Raw genomic sequence first — 24,649 nt, 5'->3', positions numbered from 1 at the left:
GGCCCTAAAAACAAGCGAACAAATAAAACAGACAAGCTCTGGATTGGAAAAAACGAAAATTTGGGCTTTAAACAGATGCAATATTGATAGATAACATGTGTTTTGTTAAAAAATAGTAATATAAAGAAGCTACGTAAGTTAACCTGAAACAATAGGAGAAAATAGAGACGATGACATGCTGTCTCAAGTTGTTCAGCTCCTTTTTTGTTTGTGATCAGCTTCTTGTCGCTGCGTGTGACTGATGAGAGGTTCTCGCTGTCACTCTGACTGACTGTATATGTGTGTGCGCAGAAAAAGACAACAAATCAAAATATTTTCCTTTAGCTGTCATGACCGACATCTGACTATGTCTTTTCTGTCAGTCCGTCTGTTTTGCCTGCCTGTGTTGCTTGTGTAAGTGTGCGTCTGTCTGTTTCTTTTTTCAGTGTTCTGTTTGCTTTGTATCTTTCACAGTTTCTATGCTGCCAAGACAAGAAATTTCCCTCTTATTTTCTGTTCCAACAGATGGCTGACAGCCTTACTGAGCAACTTACTGTGGGGTTTACTGTCAGGCTCAAGTGTGCTGGACAGAGAGCAAAATGATCCGCGACTCGTTGCTTGTAGGATGGTCTGTAACAGAGCCGTGGTGACAGGACGGCAAAACACAAAGCACGGTGACGTTTTTTTTTTTTTTCCCCCCAAATCCTATTGACTCAATAGGATTTCGTTTTTGTGTATCATTCAGTGTTTAAGTGGACTTTGAAACATAAAACAAAAGAGTAGCTTCCAATAATTCTGCACACGTAGACAACATTTAGAGTCTGCTTTTTGTTCCTTGCATAAGCTTGTATAATTCTATCAAATGAAGTCTAGAGAACACATATAGATGAGATTTACAGTAATACGTGCCCCTGCATTTGGAGTTTGAACAGCCATTAAACCACTTCGGTGGGATTGCAACATGCTGATTAGGGATATAATGCAGCAGCATCAGAGAGCACACACACACACACACACACACACACACACACACACACACACACACACACACACACACACACACACACATATCCACAGTGTTGACTAGGCTCATACCAGAGGTGGGACCAAGTCATTGTTTTGCAAGTCTCAAGTAAGTCTCAAGTCTTTATCCTCAAGTCTCAAGTCAAGTCTCAAGTAATGTCAGGCAAGTCAGAGTCGAGTCTCAAGTCACTGGTGTAAAAGTCTGAGTCAAGTCACAAGTCTGAAACTTTGAATTTCAAGTCCTTTCGAGTCTTTAAAAAAAAAAAAACAACGAAAAAATAATGTTGCAGTTATGCTAAATGTAAATATTAGACCATGTAATTTTTAAATCTGTGTTTTTCTCAACACATGACAAAATAGTGAACTTAGAAAATATACACAAATTGTGAAATTGCACCTCTTTAAAATGCAGCTCAATTAAACTTAGCTCCAAGAATAGTTTTCACCGACAGTTCTGAGATAAGCTGCATGTTATTCTTGGATGCGGTTGTAGGACCGGCTTTAAAATCGCATGACAAAAATATCATACACATTAAAAAAAACTGTATCACCAACGTAGCCTGGACAACATTTGCTAGTTAGATGAAGTCAGCTATCTCATCGTAGCATATTTATATGCATATTTATAATCATACGGTTCTTGGAGTGAGTGCATACACTCATGAAGTTTAGTAACTTCAGGTCACTGCAACAAGCCCAGGTACAGTTTACCGACGGATGGGTACAGGACCTTGAAATGCACCGTGTAGAACGAAAGACCATCGTACGTATCATAAGTTTACCAGTCTCACAAATCGTCGTCATAAATACACATTCGTTAACCGTTTATTAATAGGACCTTTGAGCTCAACGGTAATTAATTAGTAGTGGAAATAATTTCTGGTAGCATCACAGAAATGTAGCAGTGACAATAATACTGTATGCTGTAATCGTACTGGACAATTAGTGATACAAAAAACCTGTTTTATCCTGTGAATAAAAGTATATGTTTTTGTCAGTGTACCATAATAACAGAGGCGAAACGCAATATTGTGTCAGGACAATTCACTATTTATGCACAATAAACAAAGGAGCATAGCGCGACAATTTCTGTTCAGCGCCAGACTTGCTTGTAACCTATATCACCAGTTATGTTATGAAAGTGACGTATTAACTACTAAAAAACACTGACCTTTGTGTAAATGCTTGGAGCAGACTAACCTGTGAGCTGGAGGGTTCTGGGACGTTATATTTGATCTTTGAATGGCTGCAATCCAGGCCACCCGTCGCCTCTTTGTTACTTCGGAAACATGGCTCGAACAATTTCTCTTCAACGAGGTAATCCGATAACAACCGATCTCTTTACCCGTCGGCTTCCCATGGCTGTCATGCGACCGGCTATTGCAGTTAATAATACAACAGCTTCTTGTGTTTCTTTTTATCGCTGTATAACTGATTTTAATTGAAAGCCTGCGTGCGCTAGTACCGCTTGCCACGAGTTCCCAGAATCCTTTGCGGTTCTACCCGTGAATGACGTCACATTTTCAATCTCTATATAATATGCATGTTAAATTTTATATTTGGGGTAAAATATCAAGTCTTTTCAAGTAAACCGGTTCAAGTCCAATTCAAGTCCCAAGTCATTGGTGTAAAAGTCCAAGTCAAGTCACAAGTCTTAGAACATTTTTTCAAGTCAAGTCTAAAGTCATAAAATTAATGACTCGAGTCTGACTCGAGTCCAAGTCATGTGACTCGAGTCCACACCTCTGGCTCATACTGTTCTGCCAATCTCAGCAAGTGTCACAGGGACAGGCGGCACCTGCTAGTGTGAAGAAATGGTAGCCAAATAACATCATTTCCCTTGCTGCGCCCAAGTGGACAGAGAAAAATATTTAGTAAGAGACAGAAAGTAAGCACATATTTTCAAACTGTTTTTAAAGCCTCTGGTCTTAATGCTAAGGTTCTGAATTGATAGTTTTCAATAAGTGAAAAAGAGTTTCAGAACAAGAAGAAACAAAAACTCCCAGATAAAGGAAGGTGCAAATATATATATATATATATATATATATATATATATATATATATATATATATATATATATATATATATAAAAGAATGCAACCTAAGGAACTTGGAAAGAAAAGAATCTGGACTTCTTTAAGTTTCCTTGAAGACGTTTCACCTCTCATCCGAGAAGCTTCTTCAGTTCTAAGAGTAATTGGTGAAGAGTCGCAGATTTTAAGCCCTATGGGAGTGTCCCCAGCAGGGTCATGAACGCCCTATTGATCCTCTACCTAATCACATGAGCTAAGGTGTGAAAACGGGTGTAGGTCACAATCAGCCAAGGTTTTGGGTAAACCCATTATGAAATCTGGCCCCACCCTAACACGTGATTTCCTGAGGTCAGATGGCCCAGGATGTGAGTGGGCGTAAGCCACCGCCTCTGTTCAAAGAGGGCCATTCACAGTGGACATGGATGGCTTCTTTCACTCCTCTTTCAATGAGCAGTGCAGTTCCATGCTCCTTTTATTATCCAGGGTAACAAAGTTCTGTCTGAGTAGAATAAAAATACTCGTAGCCAAAAGGCTTCTACTCAAACAAGAGCAGAAAAGATAAACAAAGGCAGGAACAGAGCCCAATAAATAAGTTTATAAGTAAATAAGGAAAATGTAAAAATGCAATAAAGTTTTCCTTTTATTGCTAGTTAAAGCTAGCTAACTGTTTGTATAGCAGTGAGATGTTTTAATGCTCTCTTAATGCCACCTTTGAGCAAACTCTCACTGCAAACTCTCATTATAAGGCTTTCAAGTTTGTCTTCTGCTGCTTTGTGGGGTTTCATCTGTACTCAAGTTGCAATTTTTATATTTTCAGTGGCACTTGAAGCAGTATTGGAGCCAGAATACTAAAAGATAGGATTACACTGCCACGTATTCATGTCAACAAAAACTGACACTTGTCGCAGTAACATTACCTCAAGTGCTACCAAATGAATGAAGCAATTTGTAGAATTTGTTTGCATCTGCCTCAAAGGGTTTTCTAGATGTAATCAGTCTACTATTGCTGAGCTCGTGGAAAGCACAATAAAACAAAATGTAGGCTGCGGAAATATATGTATCGATTAGTTGTGTCAACCCAGAAGGAAAAAGAAGGAAATGGGCAATGCAGAACAACATTTGTGAATATACAACAAATTGACAAAGCCAGACAGCAGAGAGGGGCTGGAAGTGCAAACAGAAGAAGAAAATGAAAAGCAAGTTTGCATGGAAGCCAACTGAGAATGAAAAGATGAAAAGAGAAAAGATGACAAAATAAATATGGTAACTTAAACGAGGAACAGAATAAAAGATTCAAGATAAAAGAAAGCAAGAAAAGTAGCAAATATAAGTGTGTCACATTTTACAGGGTAATTATGCACTAAAGCATTAAAAAGCAGCAAGGTATAAACATAAGTGTTTCTTTTAATTATACTATATATTAGTAACACTATACCAGCAATATTATTTGCAGTCTTGAATTATTTAAATACAGCAGAGGTGGTAAAGCAAGACCAGTTTAAATTAGTGGGCACTAAGAGATCCAATGAGGGAAGTAAGGTCAGCTGAGGACAATTTAGCCACATATCCAATGTATTAATTCTTGACAGATAGATGCTGTTAACTAATTACCTCAAGGCAGTTATTGCCACAGATTGTATCTCAGTGTAATTCATGCGTTTACTCGCTGGTTTGTGGACTCGTGTTTTGAAACCATTATAGCATTTTGGTGGTTCTAGTCTAGTCATAGAGTTAGTCCTCAGCAACACAAGTCTTTAAACTGACCCCAGAAACCACTGGTTACCAGGGTAAAATGTGCATTTCCTTACTGGATGATTGGTTACAAACATGTATAGCCTTCCTGCTATTGCTTTGGTCCCTAGCAATGTTGTATTGCACTTTTTTAAGTTTTACTGTCACTCTTTCTGTCTGTAGACAAGATGGCAACAAATACAGACTGCAATTTGGTGGCTAGAATTTCAAAGACAGGAATTAAAAGCACAGGGGACAAAACGAAGGAAAGGCATTGCCAAAATAAAACAGGATGTAAAAAAAAAAAACCCACACAGCAGCAACAACATACAATACAGTGAGTAAATACAGTAATGCAATGGGAAAACAAGGAAATGAGAACACTATAAATACAAGAGTCTGTGACGAAAGAGGAAGCAAAATTTAACAGACTTAAAACAAGAACCTGACACTGTGGTACTGAAAAGGACCCAGACAAACTGCTGGTACGAGTCCTTCATGACAAACACCCACCTCTGGAACAGACACAATCATTGTGTGGTTGTTGAACTAATATGAACTGCAAAAAAGTGGTTCATACACCACTACTGTATTTAATCATTAACAATGAATAAACTCTGTCTCGCTTTGCTATAGTTTGCCTTTTGTCTCTCTCTGCTCTCTTCTCCCTCCCCTCACCCCCACCCAGTCAGGGTGGATGGGTGCTCCTCCCTGGGTCTGGTTCCTATAAAAAGGGAGTAAAAAAAAGGAGTTCTTCCTTCCCGCTGTCACCACAAGCTCACTGATAAGGTGTCATGCGATTACTGGGATTCTTTACCTTATAACATGAAGAACCTTGAGGTAACTGCTGTTGTAAATTGGCAATATATGAATAATTTAATTTAATTTAACTGAATTGCATGCCACTGCTTGCACATTTTCAGATCTTTTTAAACTTAACTACAAGCTGTCTGTCTGTCTGTCAGTGATCCTGCAGGCATGGGCATGTCTAAAGGGTGGAGGAGGGAGGATAAGCTCCGCTGGCTAATTGGGTTTAAAGTTATTACGACTACTTGGATGCTGCTAGAGCTGTCCTGAAAGAGAGTTTGTTATTGCTCATGATTGACACCCTTACCAAACAACCCCATACATATCATCTTGTACTGAAATTAAAAAAAAATCATCACTGGTGAGCTAAACAATGTGTCAGTATAGCCATAACCACTCCTGTGTCTTTGCTCTACATCAAAATATGAAGCCTATAGCTCCTTATTAGTGGACTGAACATTTATTTCCTGTCTTTCTTTAAGCCTTCATAATTTTTTTCCTTTTCTCTTCCTGGGCAGATCTTTGCAATGCATCACACAACGGAGCATAGTAATAGTGCATGTGCTGATGTATTCACATGTTGCCTCTCACATGTGAGGGAGTGAATAATGAGGCATGCCCCGTGGTTAACATGGAGTAAGTAGGTGTTAACTATGACAGATTGTGCTGCCACTAGTGACCATGGCTGATCAGTCAGATAGCCTTCACCTCCCTTCTCCTCAATTATTTCACAGTCACATAACTGTACGGGTGGCAATAAATCTCACATCTCATTTAATGTGGTTGATTTCACCTCTAATGTCATAGTAGGTTCAATTTCCCTCAGTCTGATACTTTTTTTTGTGTGAAAAACTCCAGCTAACAATGAGTGAGCTTGCAACAGAAGCACCACATAGACGTGCGCTGGTTGGGTTCCAAAATGAGATATTAAACATTTAAACATTCAAAAGTGGTACCTGCTTTATACTAATTGTTCAGTGTCCCTATTCACTGCTAAAAACAAGAAGAAGAGTCGATTGTTTTGGTTTTCCGTTTTTGTTTCCCTTAATTTAATAAATTGTATATTTTTATGTTTTTCTTTATTTAAGTCTGAAAACATTGTGTATAAAACCAAAATGATGAGTTTAAAGTGAGACTCTGAAATGTATTTATAAACTACTTTTGGTAAGTAATTGAAGACAAAAAAGCTAAACAGCTAGCATAAATTTATAGCCTGTAAAATGGGAGTCTGTAGGAAGGAAACCACTGTCACTCATTTATTGTAGGGCATACATGGAATGACATCTATCACAAGGAAATGTCTACTGGACTGTGACAGGCATCTATGATGGAAAAAAAATGTGGGTTGGAATTCTTCTCTGTCTGCAGTGTTGCATTTTAATAGGCTACATGTTTCCCTGAAAATTCTAAATTCATTCACTTCAAGTCTACTTTGGTCTATTTTTGTTAACAGCAGGTATTCAGGAGTAATGGACACATTTATAACACGTTCTTGCAAGTAGCTGGCGTGGAGTCAAACCCATACCACTGTTAGCTCCGACCAGGGCTCTCCATTCTCACTGAATTCCCTACATTAAAATTTCAGACTTATATAACCTGCCTCTGTCAGCCTAGTGAACTAATTCCTACCCTCGCTGTGCAGACCTGACATACTGCCCTGGAACAGGCTTGCACTCAATCCACAGCTGCCAACACTGCTTAAACGTTGTCACCTGAGTCTAGCTGCAACGCTGCTGATCCAATGATCTGCAGAGCACTGATCGGCAAACACGGGACTTGGGCGCAAAGCTCTGTTTCAGTCATTATTTCATAATTTATTAATGAAGTGACTGAATAAATTAGCAAATGTGTAATCCAGTGATTCCAGCTGGTGAAAGCAGATCCTGCGTTGTTATATGTTACAGTGTGTTAAAGAAGATTCGGATCATTGGTTTATTCCCATCAGAGAGTTTTGATATTAAATAATTTGTGAGAATATTTACACTAAACACTTGACAAACAAGTGAAAAACAATTAAGTCAACAATAATGCAAAAGTGCTGTTGCCTCAAAGAACATATTAAAAACCCCTCAACTGCTTGCTTTGAAAAACAAGGTCATGAGTATTATACTGGATAGCAACAGAGAAACACTTACCATCTTCAAAACACTTCAAATCTGACAGCTTTGTTAAATATTAACAACAGCGGGGAGAATGAAGAATGGATGGGGGAGAGCACACGGGTGAACGGGTGAAAATAATTGGTCGTAAAGTTTTCGGTCGGTTTTAGGTTGCGGGAAAGGGAGCAGGAGAAAAACACAGAGAAGGAAACTGTTGGAGGGAAATAGGTGGCAAACTAAGCGTTTGCGTTTCAATTATCTTCTTAGTCACAGCGTGTTCATCAAACATGCATCAGCTCCTGTACATCAAAGAACATTAAGTTGCTAATGCTCTGAAAAAAGGAAAACAAATAAAGCCACTATCTTTTTATGTCGTGAAAACAAAGAGAGTATTGCCCCAGTTTGACACGACACAGCCGACAACACGGCTCAGATAACAGTCTGCTGATCCTACTAAAATCTTACTGCTTGTCTAGGATTCCACTTGATGCTCAGTCGTGCCATATATTGTCTTTCAAGAAAAGTCTGAATGAGGCTCAGTTGAAGCTACTCATTATAATACGTTATTATGTAAAGATATGTTAATTCTCGACAAGATGTTTTGTAATCTGGAATGTGGGGAATTTTAGCAGTAAGGGACTAAACAAAAGGTCCGCAACCTTCAAACTGCAAGGATTTTAAGAAGTCGCTGCATATTTAAGCTTGATGTCAAGTCTCCAAAACTGGCATTTAATATGAATATTTCCACAATTTGTCAATTTATGTTCTTGTGTATTACTTCGCACAAATTCTCTTTCCGTGACCTTAAAATATTGTAGAAGTAATTTAAAATGTTAAACTATTCTAATTAAATCACCGGTAAGAATCTGTAAGATTCGGTACTGAATAAAGATTGCCAAGCTTATTTCAGCTTCTTTGTGTTTTTATTTGTTATCTCAACAAAGGAAAAGTCCAACTCCTAAATTATTAAAATTCATCCTGCAATGTGCAGCACATCAATTCCATGTTCTCAGTCCATTTGTCATCAGCATGTCCTGGTTCCTCAACGTGGTTGAGGGTCTCGCCTGGGGACCCTTACTAGTCACATACCCTGGCCCGTGATTTGAACCTATTGCCAACACATCCAGCAGAGGCACCAGAATAGGGGCGAAACTTGATTTAAGTGACTATGAGTGTAGCATGACTGTTGGTATTTCAGAAAACACCGATCTATTGGGATTTTCTCACGCATTTATTTCTCCAAGAAACAAAATACCCAGTGAGCGGCAGCTCTCTGGGCAAAAATGTCTTGCTGATGAGAGAGATCACAGGAGAATTGCCAAACTACTTTGAGCTTACAAGAAGGTAATTACAACTAACTTAGACAGAAAAGCATTTCAGAATGCACAACATGTCAAACCTTAAAGCAGATGAAGCGCCCCAGGTGCAGCTGAGGCTACAATTCACACAGGCTCAGCTGAAGATTGGAAAAATGTTGCCTGGTCTGAGGAGCCTGCGTACTGATTGCAGAATTCGGAACAAGATGAGTAAACAATATGAAAGCATGGATCCATCCTGCCTTGTAACAATGGTTTGAGCTTGTGGCAGAGGTGTAATGGTTGAGGGATCATTTCTTGGCACACTTTCAGCCCCTCAGTACCAACTGAGTGTTGTTAAATGTGCCCTTTGAGATGATGAGATGAGATGAGATAGCCTTTATTTGTCAGTTGCAGGTCTTTTGCCCACAACCGAGATGACAGACCTTGCCGACCGTACATACAATACACAAACATCACATTGGGGAGACAGGTCAGGCTAAGCAGCGAGGAAAAAAACATCGAAATGTGTAACACAAAGGGATAATATAGGAATGCACAGGTATCAACACACCATAGCACAATAAACACAGACAAGCAACATGGGAAAGTGTTCCAGTGTGTACATTTGATCTGGGACCGCTGCAATCTTCGACTGCGCCTCCAGCTGACTCGATATCCACATCAGAGGTAAGCGTTGGAGGTGGCGTTGGATCCGGGGTAGGGAGGGTGATGCGTCAGTGAGTGCTTATCAGTATCAGTATATGTATGTATGTGCGCGTCCATAGTTCAGCTGAGACAGTGTCCTTGGCCCTGCCAGGCTAAGTAAACAGTCTTCCAGCCAACCCAGGTGGCCTTGCATGGAATGGGAAGGAACAGACTCAACACAGTCGTTATCAGGGAGTTTTTGTTCGGCTCCAGCCTTGAGCCCACAGGTGGCGCCGAAGGGGTAGCCGGATTATGATGGTGATTTTTCTTTTGCAAACAACTCATGAGAATTTCAAAGCTGTTCTTTAACACTCCGACACAGGTCTCTCAATCTCCCGTTGGAGAACCGCGAGCTTCCCCATGATGGTATCAAACTTTCGTCCCGTGGTGTTGTCATTCTTTTGCTCAGGGAGCCAATTCTGAGAACTCACGACACAACGGAACCACAGTGTACCCATGTGATGGCTGCTTCCAGAAGGATGATGTGCAAAGCCTCAAACCTCAAATAATCTCTAATTGGTTCAATCAAATGGCCTCTACAGTCACTAGATCTCAGTCAAATAGAGCAGCTTTAGGGATGTGGTTTAATATGAGATATCATGGATGTGCAAACGTGCAGCAATTGCTATCACGTCAATACGGACCAAATCTCTGAGGAATGTTTCCATTACCTTGTTGAATCTATGCCATGAAGAATTAATGCAGATCTGAAGATAAAAGGGGGCCAAATCCAGTCTACATACACACGTGGGATTAAAAAAGGTTTTATCTATTTTTATATCGGCTGTGATTTAATAGCTGGTCTCTTTAGGTGTACGTGTTGGACAGATCCAGGTTAGCTGGACCTCCATTTCCATCTGTTATGTTGTGCCCTTTCAGCTAACACTCCACCAGCAGAAGCAAATGTGTGCAATTCCCAGAATGTCTAACTATTGATTTAACTCAAACCACTTTATTTACCACACAGGTCCAAATGAGTAACTGTGAAGGCGGCAACAGTATTACAATGTTTTCAAAAGTAGCTGGAAAAGTTTATGAAAAGTGAAACTATTTTGAAGCCTCCTGTGATCCAGTTTTAACTTTTTCGGAACAAAACTTTGTTGCTGGGCAATATTTAGCCGACTACACGAAAAGTAGAGTGAGCAGTGAGAAAAAAAAAGACATGGAAGAGAGGAGGAAGAGAGAGAGAGAGATGGTGGAATCAGTTTGATGCCAAGAGCTGTGCGCTGACCCTGATTAAATGCCTCCCCTAACTCACTGGGACCACTGATAAGACCAATACACTCTGGGCAGTGTGCGCGTTGTGTGTGCGTGCATGTTCAGGAGCCAGAGCAGGCGATAAGGTGTGTCTACACATGTGCATGCAGAAGACTGTGTGTGTGTGTGTGCCTATGATCCTGTGTGTCCCAACACCAATTCCCCTGTGTAAACATGCTGACCTGGCACAACACCAGTAGACACTTTGAAGTTGGCAATAGGCACTGTAATCTCCCTCCTTCTCTCTCTCACAGAGCCAGAGGGGAGACTTAACACTGGAAACCTTCTGTGGCTTAGCATGTGGCCGCGAACACACAGACGCCCACACACGCATACACAAAAACACTCTCTATTGTTGCAGATGGTTGTGTATTCTGTCCCTGACACACAGAAAACAGCAAATTAATCACAAATAAATGCATAAATAAATCAAATCTCACTCAGACCCTGTGCTTTGTTTTATTTATGTCAATTACTTTTTTTTTTGCAGACGTGTGTGTGCGCTAAAAGTGACTACCACTCTGGAGTGTATCACTCTACAGCCCCAGAGCATCTTCAGATCTTAAATGAGAAATGCTAACTTTCCAGCGCGATCATCTGTGACCGTCCAAATGCAGCAAATTCTCGGAGAAAGCAAGACTTTATATATATTACCTATTATCGATGAAGTGTATGCCTTGTAATAAATAACACATCCTATACAGCATGTAATTATAATAATACCTGAATACATATCCTTCACTCTACAGAAGAGCTAAAAGAGTATCTGAGGCACAGCAGAGGGTTATGTTTGGAAGGGAATGCATAGCTGTTGAATTATTTATCTCCAGATGCCTGAGTAAAAGAAAGTATTTCCTATGCTTACAGACAATATTTAAAGGATCACTGTTTAACCGTCCACAAATTTTCTGTTACTCTCACCACCCTTATAGTTATTTTCAACTGCAGCAGGCAGATATTTGCAGCAAACCCCCAGAAAACAAATAAGTATGCTCAGCATCTAAAACGGATACAGTTAACAACTAACCAGTGACCACAACGGCTTTTGTAACTGTTGGAGTTTCATTAGCTTCCAGAAATCTAAGTTTACAGTGCTGTTATGTAAAGATGTGTAGTTCTCTACTTGTTCGTCCTCTCCCCACTGCCTAAAAAGCAGTTATCGGAGGATGAACGCTACATGAATTACACTAAGGCATAGATCTCTGTGATATTACAAATATTAATCTCACGTCACCAGTGTTGGGGAGTAATGGAATACATGTACCGCCGTTACGTATTTAAAATACAAAATATGAGTAACTGTATTCCATTACAGTTACCGTTTAAAAAGGTGGTATTCAGAATACAGTTACTTTGTTGAAATAAATGGATTACACGGTGGTACTTTCCTGTTTCATATTGTCGCGGGTCAGGACTGTTTGGGTTTTGTTTGACAGCTACGTTCTATTGTTCCAGATGGCAGCGTTACGGTTGTCATGGTTACAGGGTGACGCTCTCTCTCTCTAGTGTTTCCTGGGTGAGAGAGCGCCTTTTCGTTGTTGTTGTTGTTGTTGTGCTAAGCTAATAGGCAGAATGCTACAGAATGCTCTAAAGAATGTAGCATCATGGGCAGTGTAGTCCGTGCTGCAGGGTGAATGGACTGCCATACCCGTTATGTGTCTGTGAACGCGAGGAGGGAGAAAAAGGCGAGTGGAAAAGTACGAGTTGTCATCGAGGAAAAACGGGAGCTGGAAGCATGTAAATATAATAATAACCACTTCAGCCAAGAAGAGTGCCTGACGAGCCCAGTTGTAAGTAAGCTATTAAGACTCGACTGTACGCCGTGTTCGTGTTTTCCTTCGAAACAATAAGTTCCGTTGGAGCAGCCTTTCAACGCCTCTCTCTGTCTCTCGCAAGCAAAGTTGACCCACACAACAAAGTAAAGCTATTTTTCGGCTACGAGCCCAACACGGAACCCGCTGTATCAGTCAGCGGTCCCTTTACTACGGTTCAGAGCCGCGAACCTTCAGTAACAGTAATAAATCACAGCAATAGTACATTCACGTAGTTGTAAAAAGCATGATAATATATTAAGTAATCCAAAGTATTCAGAATACGTTACGCTCATTGAGTAACGTAACGGAATACGTTACAGAATACATTTTGGGGCATGTATTCTGTATTCTGTAACGGAATACATTTTAAAAGTAACCTTCCCAACACTGCACGTCACAAATAACACATTTCATGCTGTGGCCTTTAAAAGTAGACCCTAAATACTCACCTTTGAATCCTGCAACTTTGTGCCAAGTTTCTGGCCAAGTGTGAACTTCATTTTTTTTGCTTACTTTTGGTCTCCACCCTCACAAACATGTAACTGATTTACTCTGATTGCTTATTACGTCTTTGTGCCATGTGGTGTTGAGCAGACAGAATGAAGTCTTCTGTTTTTTCACTCAAAATAGCCAGCTGCTGCTCCTGAAATGAACATCGATTACAAAGGTAAGGTCTGAAAAACCGCAGCAATAAGTTTAAGTCTAAGATGCTCTGGAAAGCTGCAATGTTTGTATAAAATGCTCTTTGCATTTGTCACCACCAGTGACACTTCAGTCATTTTATCTTTTTGCCCAAATCAAAATATTGACTGGAACAGCTATGAATGTAACTGCATGTTAACAATAGAAGGTGTAAATATATCATTTTGTAATTAACTCACTATTGAGCATCCTGTCAGGTATGTCTTCTCACTGTCAGGGTTTATGCAAAGAAGCTGCAAACCTGACTCTCTGCAATTAGGTTTACCAAATGGTGATAATTTAATCCCTTATATATGGATTTATATCCAGGAGCCCATTTCTTTTATACCATTTCCTGTGAGAAATAATCATTTTATCGATATTACCTCTCAGTCTTGTCTATATGGTGTCCATTTACATTAATGTGAATGGGATTTACACTAAAATCTTCATGTTGTCCCTGAGATGCTGTTAGACTCAGAAATAAATGGGATTCTGACCTCAAATAACTGCTGCAGCTGTGTTTTGAGAACACTGATGAAAAAGGATGCTGCCCTAGGTGGATGCAACATGGGTGAAAGGCTGGTACTTCATTAAGTCATTGCCCATTGGTTATGTCCTATTTTTAAAATCTCATCCACACTACACTAAAAATATTACTATTGAACTAACTGTTGTCGGCCATGTATCATTGCATCAATATGTCAAATTATGAGTAAGTATCCACACCAGAGGTGGTGAATCCACGTTGGAAACATTGTACCGTGTCTACCATGTCTAAGACTCATTGACAAATTCTCTCTAAATTGCGTCCAGGACTGGAGAGCTTTAGGAGCCCCTGATCAGATAGAAAGCTACTCAGGGTATTAAACTGGGGCAAGGGGTTCTCAGAACTTTTACCACACAGGATTAAAATTAGTTTTATTTAATCTCACCCTGAGACTCACACTAGTAAAGTTGCAAGTGCAGGAATCCATAACCAACAACTAAAAACTAATTTTTGACCCAGTTTAAGAAATTGCAAGTCTTGTGGGAACTGATATCTGGGGTGGGACATTAAGGTAAGCATAACAACAACTACATCTGAATTCACTTGGCTTGTTTTTCCTTTTCTTTACTCTTTTTGTTTGTGTTTTGTTTTGCTTAAAAAAAAAGCCCTTCCCTGTTAGAATTATTAAAAGTGGTTGCTTGTTTTGCACAGTTCAATCAAATTTGCAACACCCTTCATAAGTAATAAACAAAATAAAAATTTGGCCACAAAGAAAATAAGTTCGACAGCTTTTGCTAATTTGCCTCTTTGTTTCTCCTGCCTGCGTTGCCAGATATGCAGATTCCAGGCAGTGTTTTGGCAAGCTGGCAGATAATCCTGTTAGGCACAATCAGCTTGGTTGTATTGTTGAATATAAACTCAATCTTTCAGACAGAATAACAAAATGTCAATAAGGATCAGCACATCTGCACTGAAGCCGGAGCATAACAATTGAAGTCAGGCAAAACTTTACCCAGTGTGAAGTGCCCACATAAGAATAAAGCAAACAAGCTCAACACTAGCATCCCCAGGCTTCTACCTTTCTACCTATAAAACCCGAGAGCAGTCAAATGGTGGAAGTGGAAGCTAAATTGGCTAGTCATTCATATGTATATTAGGTCGTTACCTAGGAATTCTGGAGGGAGGGGAGTGGGGGTGAGTGATTGAGGGGGTGGGGGAGTGGAGTGTTTCAGTTTGCCATCTTAGGGAGAAATCAACACATGTCCTTTGTATGTCCTTTGTTGCTGACATTTATTGATAAAAACAGTACAAAAAACCAACCATTTGTACACATATTTACAAATGGCCTGCTGAGTGGTGCATGGAGCATGTTCATTGGTTCATGGACCTCCCTGAACTAATGGCATTTATGGCAGCAACAAAAGCGGTGAGCTTCCTTTTGTGTTTCATCTTGATGCATTCTCAATCATCCAGGGAAACAAATCTCCAAAAGTCACCAACTTGGAGTGTTTCAGTTTGCCATCTTAGGGAGAAATCAACACACATGGGTGTATGTCCTTTGTTGCTGACATTTATTGATAAAAACAGTACAAAAAACCAACCATTTGTACACATATTTACAAATGGCCTGCTGAGTGGTGCATGGAGCAAGTTTTGGGTGGCTTGCGACCTAAAATCCAAGTACACAGATGCAAAAAAAATTAGGCCACTGTGCGATGTGTTCACTGCTACAGGTACACATGTGGTAAATGCAGACGACAGATACCGTGGCAGTGCCAGGATTGTGAGTGATTGCTGAAAATGTTGAAATGTACTCACTCACTTTTTATCATTATTTGTAAATATGTGTACAAATGGTTGGTTTTTTGTACTGTTTTCATCAATAAATGTCAGCAACAAAGGACATACAAAGGACATGTGTTGATTTCTCCCTAAGATGGCAAACTGAAACACTCCACTCCCCCACCCCCTCAATCACTCACCCCCACTCCCCTCCCTCCAGAATTCCTAGGTAACGACCTAATATACATATGAATGACTCCAGCATTTGACTGACTGCTCTCCGGCTTTTAAAGGTAGAAACGCAAAATGATGACTCCGCAGGGGTCTAAGGTAGAAAACCAAAATGACTGCTCTCCGGGGGTCTAAGTGTCAAGTAAACTCTTGCTTGCGTCTTTGTCTTTATTGCTGTGAATAAATAAAACATTCACAGAATAGACTGGCATCCAATATGCATTTCATTATGTTGGGCACCACGTTTGACTTCTTCATAAGCGTGCGGCAGCACTGTTTTCTCTGTTTTCTGTATTCTCCGCTGACTGCACAGCAATTAACTGTTGTAGATCTGTTAGAACTGTCTGAAATCATAAATAGCTATTTCTTTCTTAGAAAAAAAAGAATGTGATAATATACACTCGCTGTCCACTTTATTAGGTACACCTTGCTAGTGCTGATTCAGAACCTCTTTGTGTTCAGAAGTGCTTTAATTCTTTGTGGCACAAATTCAATAAGGTACTTGAAACATTCCCTAAAGACTTTGATCCATATTGACACAACAGCATCACGCAGCTTCTGCCAATTTGCAGTAACACATCCATGTAAATCTCCCTTTCATACCTGAAGGTGCTCTGTTGGATTGAGATCTGGTGACTGTGGAGGCCACAGTGAACCTATTGCCATTTTCAAGAAACCAGTTTGAAATTATTTGAGTTTTGTGACATGGCGTGTTATTCACGCAGCCATCAGATTATTACATTGTGGTCACAAAGGGACATTCAGGTAGGATGTGGCAGTTGATTCTCAGTTGGAACTATGGGGCATAAAGTGTGCCAAGGAAATATCCCGAACACCATTACACCAGCAGCAGCCTGAACATTTGATAAAAGGCATTGTTGTTGTTATAACTGTACCATTCTAATGTGGGAGGAGACATTGAGACTCTGTATATCAGAGAAAGGTTTTTTCAGTATTCTGTTGTTCAGCTTGAGTGAAGTAAGCCTCAGTTTCCTGTTCTTCCTGTTTTGACAGGAGTGGTGTGCAGTTCTGCTGCTGTAACCCATCTGCTTCAACATGCTGTGTATTCAAATATGCTCTTCTGCATACCTTGGTATGTACATGTAGTAATTTGAGTTAGTGTCGCCTTCCTATTAGCTCAAAGTCTGGTTATTCTCCTCATATGCCTGGCATCAATAAAGCATTTTGCCCAGAGAACTCCAGCTGGATGCTTTTTCTTTTTTTTTTGGATCATTCTCTGTAAACCTCAGCGATGGCTGTGGGGGAAAATCCCAGTAAATCAGCAGTTTCTGAAATACTCAGACCAGCCAGTCTGGCACCGACAGCCATGCTGCATTCAAAGTCACTTAAATCATCCTTCTTCATTCTGATGCTTGGTTTGAACTTCAGCAGGTCGTCTTGACCATGTCTACATATCTAAATGCAGAGTTTCTGCCATGTGATTGCCTGATTAAACATTTTTCTTGAGGAGCAGTTGAAGAATTGTACCTAATTAAGTGTGGCGAATAAACCAAAAATGGTTTAGATTTGCTGCAACTACTCATGTGTCCAGATGTCAGACTATATCAGGGAGACTATATCTATAACAGCTTATTGTGTGCATTATGCCAAATATATAATACATCCCAGCAAACAACTGTGTTTGAAAGAAGCACTGAAAATGAGTCCTGTCGGACAAGCTCTTTTAATCGTGGGGTGCATTTAAAAATCATTTGTAGACATAAAAATTGGATCCATTCAACTGTTAAGACGCAGGCTCTGAAGAGAATATAGCACATTCACAAAATCCCTAATAGGATCTGGTAGAGAACATATGCTTTTGATATACACAAGGAATTGGTGAATGTCTCCAAAGGCTGCACATACCTCTACACACGCATAGAAACTGCAGATCTCAGCAATATGAATAGTCAGGCCTGCTTACACAAGTGTGGCTAATTCAATATGACATCTTTCTAATAGGTAGTCTGGCCTCTTGGGGGGGACTGGGCTAAATGCAGAGTGAACAGATATTACAAGTGTGAGGTGTTGATGTAAATAAAACTATAATAATAAGTCTTTTTTTGCAATTATAGTTAGTGTTGAAATTAATAAAGGGAATCAAAAGATTAAGCCCTTCTAGGCCTCGCAAGGAATTGGGACGAAAGAAAACCATCCCACAACGCCCTGTTTGGAAATAAATCAGATGATTAAGTCACACTGCTATCTGTGTCAGTTATGATCAAAGAGAGTAAGAAATCACGATGCAGTAACTGCAACTGTCTTATACAACTGCTCTGTTTGCTGAAACGTAGGCAGAACAGGTGTTAGTCTAAGAATTAGTCTCCCTTAAGGAGTGGTGTGAGTCAGGCACAAAAAGTGAAACGGTGCTGGTGCATGGATTGAAACGTTGCAATGAAATGCAAATATCTCTTTGAGCATTTAAGTGAAGGTCGTGAAAGGTGCTTTTTAAAATGCACCGGTGTTTGGAGGCATACTGTTGGTGGAGCATTTCCAGGTGTCTGTAATGATATGAGTGTAAAGCTCTTACACCTATGAGAAACTGTGTAGAAATCAGCATAATCAGTTGCCCTCCTGTTCAACACTAAACAACAAACTGGTCTCACAACTGCTGTAATGACGAAATTCAGGCACACTGCCAGGTGAAAAATGGCAGCACAGTGGTGTAATGGTTAGTACTGTTGCCTCACAGCAATAAGGACTTGGATTTGGATCCACTGGCTGGCTGAGACCCTTCTGTGTAGAGTCTGCATGTTCTCTATGTACTCTGGCTTCCTCCCGCAAGTGCATAGATGTGAAAGTTAGTATGATGTATGGATGGCTGGATGGATGACAGTAATCTAATAAGCTATTAATCTGAAGAATGTGGTGCAGCATTTCTAACACAGACCTTTGACAAACAGCGAGCAACAGCTGCTGGAGATGGTGGTATCAAGCTCAAACACCAGAGACCGAAACATTTCCCATAGACGATCACATCCTTGAGATCCATTTGGCTTTCTGCTTCATCATGTGTGAAATTCATGTTGGTACCATATGAAACATTTTCTATTGATTTTTTAATAGATCCTCTCAAACTTTTGACATTTAATGCATTTTTAATAGCTCAAGTGAAAAAAACAACTTTTTTATTGCAGTGGATAGTACTGTACAGAGCCGAAGAACAAAACTGTAAGATCTAGATATGATGACATCACCTCGCATTCTTGTCAAAACATGACAACTGAAAGAGATAAGCACTGGGAGTAGCACGACTAATGTAGCGCACCTAATTGTGAACCTTGGGATTCAGAGCAGGAGGAGTTACCTTGCCAGAAGGTGCATTTGAATTTTCTGAGTCTCAAGGACCCCGGATTGAGAACCACTGCAAAAACTGGACGGAAAGCATCAATTAAGTATTGCCAGATTTGAAATGATAATCCCTAAACTCAGCAGAGCTTTGTCTCTCTGACAGCACAGAAGAGCTTCTGTCAGTCAAATCACAAAATACTCAGAATGTCTAGTCCAGGTTACTTGGAAAAGACATGCTTATTTTCCTCAACAGTTTGAGAAGACACGTGTAAAACAAAAATGGATTTGAGCAAAAAGTCTAAAGGTGAAGATCACATTAACATTTTTAGGACAACAAATATTTTTGCTTAATTGAATCTGTGCTTAATTTTTTCTACACCTTAATTCGAACACAAGAACAATGACGTGTTTTGACCAGTGTAAGAATGAAGATTTAAGCAGTAAACACATTTTATTTCTCATGTATGTGTTGCTTTCTCATGATTTTTGATGATTTAAGCACGGCAAACGCAATGTAAGGTTAATGATCACAGCGCAAGTGCTAAACTAAAATAACTAAGTTAAAAATGAAGAAAAATATTTTTGGGGGAGAAAAGGTGAAGGAAGAGGAGGAGGTTAAAGCAAACTTGTTCTGCACTAATAAGTAACTAACTCAACGACAACAAAACACACAGTGAAACACGACTTCATAGAAAATCTCCCATTTGTAGGCAAGGACTAAGCCACAGTTATTTAAATCGAAGTCCTGGTGCCTCTGTCATCCAGCGTGACTAACAGGATTTGACATGGTGAGGAGTGGATGGGTCCCAGGTTCACAAAACACATTCTGTCTGTCTGACCCTCTCTTCACACACACACACACACACACACACACACACACACACACACACACACACACACACACACACACACACCCCTGCCTGTGTGCATATTTACAGGAAGCCACACGAAAGCAATGCCACATAATCCACTGAGTACACTGTTACACAATGGCACTGCAGCAATTCTGTTTTTTGTCATTACTGATTGCCTTCCTCTACCTGTGTGTGCCAGCCACTCTCATACATGACTGAGCAAGAGTCCCATCATACAAAGGTTAATATGATGGGTTTAGGTTTATTATGCAATTATGGGAACATAAGAATCAAGATTAAAAGAAACCCCACAGAACCATATTGTACCTGTTACACACACTTTACATCACTCCTAGCTCGTGCCACCTCTGACTTTCTCCCCTCGCTATCTGCTTTGTGTTGAGGAGGCGACAGCTTGCAGTAATTTAAAGTAATCGGATGATTCTCTCTCTTTTCATAATCCGAGACACACAGGCTGCTGTGAGGTAACCTGCTTTGGACGGGACCGCTGCAATAGGCAGTCGACAGACAGCCCACGTACTGTAGCGTGGACGCTACTTGTTGAAAATAAATTACACTCTTTCAGACGGCATGAGAACGATCTCTTACAAGGTAGTGTCGGGGACACTGCCGCTCTGTTAGGAAAGTGACTTACAGACCACGTGGTTAAGATGGGTTTTTAACCTCAAGACCAACATAAATACAACTTAATTCACTTTATCCACCTTAATCGCGTCAAAAAAATACCCATAAACAAGCGTGGTGCTGGTGACATTAAAGAAATTACTGACATTTACTATTACTCTTATTAAGATCACAGCCAGAGAATCATAATCAATAGCTCGGTGATATCTGAACTAGACTACAGCTCTGGAGTGCTTACAAATATGTAGAGTCGTCTTGAATAAAGCCGACGTCAGTTTACTAAACCAGCATTAATAATCCCTTCAGCCAGTTTCAGCACCACGGAGAGCGAATCTTCTCACTGGTCCATAAACATAGTATTCAAAGTACTTTATGATACTGTATTTTGGACTTTTTTCATTGCAGGTGTCATATTATGCCTATAGCCTATAACCCCCACCCTCCCCCCAATTTTGGTAGCAGAAGGGATGTTTTGTATCCACACAAACGCGCATTGCTTCATCTCTACCCACCCCCAAAAGAAAGAAAGAAAGAAAATACCTTGTGGAGGGGTTTCAGTCAGGAGCAGAGCAAATACATGAAACAGAAGCGGTGCCTTTGGGTGACTAAAGTCACTACCGCACACACACACACACACACACACACACACACACACACACACACACACACACACACACACACACACACACACACACACACACACACACACACACACTATAAGTCAGAGATGTTTCAGGCAGTAAAGTAACACGGGCTCCGACTGGATGCTGTGTACGACTTACCGTGTCGTCCTCGTTGAAGCCATATGTTTCACACACAAATCTACTTTTCCGCACACTGTTGCTGTCTTTGGGCCGCGGTAACACACAGCCCGGTGGAAAAAATCCAAGAAATAACATCCACACAACTCATCCACCCGCCTCGGTTAAGGACTGACCCCACTTTTGTGTGTGTTGAGGGGGGAAGAAGAAAATCCCGTTGTCGGTCTCTTCAAGACGAGAGAAACATCGAGTAGTTTATTTTCAAGTCACAAAAAAGAAAGAAAAAGAAAAGGAGGAAGAAGAAAAAGAAGCGATGCTCTTCATGCCATGCTCTTCGCCTTCGTGCGGTAAAGATAGTCTTCCTCTGCTCTAGTCTCCTTTAGTTTAAGTCCCCAGTGTGGGAGTCACAAGGTAACTACGAGCTCTGTAGGAGAGACAGAGTAACAGTATATGTGCTCTAATGTTCTCCCTTGCTTTCCCAGCCAAAGAGAGGGAGAGGGGGGGGAGAGACCGAGCGACACCAGCTGAAGGAAGAGAGAGGCGATGCGCAGTCAGAGAGAGAATATTTGTCTTATGGTAGCTGTGCAAGTACCGCAGGAGCAGCAAGCGGCAGGGATGGTGATCGGTGCACCGTCGGTGCGCCGTAATCTAATTACCTCAACGGCAAAAAGCGCCCGGATTAGCGGGTGGTTGCTCTGCTATGTCCCGCTGCTCTGCTCTGGTCTTTGCGTCGCATGGCGGAGAGGGGAGGATAGGAGCGCTATCAGACTATCCTATCAAATTTTAATTAGTCAGTACTCTCTCATACTCACTCACTTAAAAAAGCAAAACAAAAAAACAAAACAGCAAATGACAGAAAGACACAAATAATGATTCGAGACAGCACATCACTTTCCTGCCCTGAAATCAAATGCCTTTTATTTGGATACTCAGAGGTAAAAACAAACAAAAATCGCCGTGATTGTGTTTCTGTTTCTTTTGGCATTGCAGCAAAGGTCATTCTACAGGTGCGCGGTTCCATATTAAAAAGGCACACCTTGCCAACTGTGCAGGACTGGATGAACTTTAATTCCCTACGTGCATTGTGGAAAGAGACACCAGTTAACCGCTGGATTTCATGCTTCTCTGGAGTATCAGTTTTTAAGAGCTGACTGCTAATGTGTTTCTTTCACTGTTCCAATACTTGCAAAGTCCAATTTCAAGAAGTCACCTTGCTCAGTTCTCCGTAATAACACCTTAGACATGTTCTTTTAAGTAAGCTAAGTAATGCTGCAGATCGCACAGAAAGTTGACATTAAACATTATCCTGGCATTGTACATTGAACTTTATCATCATTACATTCACAGTTACTCCAGCAATCACACTCCCCAATGGCAGTGGTCTCTCCTGGACACACAGGGCCACAGTAACATTGTAAAAACTGCTTAGAAAAGCATAACAGAGCTCAAAGAGCTGTTCAATAGTGCAGGGAGACTCCAAAGGTCTTGTTCTGTTGCACGGGGCCACTCAAAAGTGCCTTGAGGCAAAGCTTGTTGTGCTGTATAAATAAAACTGAATTGAATTGACTTCTATAAATTCCTAGTGTATAAAATAGCAGTGAAGTCTATGGCAATTGAACATATTATCATTTGTTTTGCATGCAAAGATAATTCAGCAAGTAACCTTTGAACAACACATGTATAGTAAGACAGCAAAATGGCAAAATTGTACATAAAAGAGTGCTCCACTAGTTAACCATCATTTGAATGGCACCATCAAACTCATGATAGGCAGATTAAAAAAAGCGGGTTCAGAAAAAACAGACTAACTACTCTTCATTTTCAAAATTTGACCTTCACTTTACCCACAATACAATTCAGCCACCCCCAGCTTCTTTGGATATTTATGTACATTAAGATTAGTATCAGCTAAAATAGCCTGAAGTCATTATCCTCATGCAGAGATCTGGTAAGGTCACATCTTTCTAACTCCGACACCCATGTTTTTTTTTTTTTAAACATGGCCCCACTACTTGAGGTATTTGCACAGCTTGCACTTTAACCATAAAAGGCTTCATGTGGCTTTTCTTTTTTTTTGGTTACAAATACTGTAATACTTCCCAAGACCTGTAAACAGACTTTGATGTGCAAACTCGGAGGAAACACAAATACAGTGCCCGAGAAAATGATTCCATGCATACTATTAAAGATTTCACACCACAGGTTACCTACCCTTTATGTCTTTGTATGAGGAAGTAACTCCATACGCAAACTGTAGACTGACCCTGCTGTAGAAACGAATCCCTGAACTGCCAATACACTGCTACCCTTGACAGTAACATGATACAGTAACATGGTCCATTCGCACCAGAACCTCTCGCCACAAGAACAGTTTCTTCCCCTCTGCTGTTGGACACATGAACAATAACCACATGACTGTCCCCGCCACTAACACATGACCCTACGCTGTGTCACTGCATCATTTCATGTCTGGCACTGATCACCACCTGCACTCATGTATATATCTTTCTACGTAGCACTCATAATTCTTATTCTCATGTATATATGTTTGGCACTGATCACCACCTGCACTCATGTATATATCTTTCTACGTAGCACTCATAATTCTTATTCTCATGTATATATCTCATGTATATCTCATGCACATATCTTTCTTTCTACATAGCACTTTAATTCTTATTGTCTGCACTGAAGCACCGCAGCAATTTCCTAATGTTGTAAACCTCAACATCTGGCAATAAACCCATTCTGATTCTGATTCTGATTCTGATACAGAACATCACCAAATGTTGCTTAAATATTTCCAAGATACTTCTAGATAAAAGTTTTACAAGCCTATATAAAATGCAGTATTTCTAATAAAAAATTCTGTAGTTTCAGTCTTTTTACACAGGAGGAGCTGCAGAATGCATGCTGGCTAAACTTGCTAATTTTCAAAGAGTTTCTTTGCAGATACAGAATGTAGATTCCAGAAGCATCACCCAACTCCTGCAGAATCTCCGTAAAGACTTGATAACAAGTCAGTCTCAAGGGTTAATCAGTCTCTAAAGAAAATCAACCTTTGCACCTCACAACATCCATATAATATAACAATTATTCTCAATCCACTGATCGTTTTACTCCTCCCCCTCTTTTTAAAAACAAAAGATGACTTCACAGGCAATGACA

At 40.3% G+C, this 24,649-nt stretch overlaps 1 protein-coding gene across 1 annotated transcript in view; it reads right to left on the bottom strand.

Annotated features, from left to right (window-relative positions):
• Nucleotides 1-21,955, bottom strand: part of LOC146663594 (protocadherin-15-like) — a 234,345-nt gene extending 212,390 nt beyond the window's left edge. The window contains exon 1 of the mRNA XM_085416436.1: nucleotides 21,503-21,955. The gene's annotated coding sequence lies outside the window, so the exon portion shown is untranslated. The remainder of the gene's footprint in view (nucleotides 1-21,502) is intronic.
• Between the last annotated feature and the right edge of the window lie 2,694 nt (nucleotides 21,956-24,649).

The sequence above is a fragment of the Rhamphochromis longiceps genome, linkage group LG8, assembly GCF_057381845.1.
Source record: "Rhamphochromis longiceps isolate RC_006_pf linkage group LG8, R_longiceps_female_GT1.1, whole genome shotgun sequence".
Lineage (NCBI taxonomy): Eukaryota > Metazoa > Chordata > Actinopteri > Cichliformes > Cichlidae > Rhamphochromis > Rhamphochromis longiceps.
Note: the sequence above shows the minus strand (reverse complement) of the source record. Positions and strands in the feature narration are given on the sequence as shown.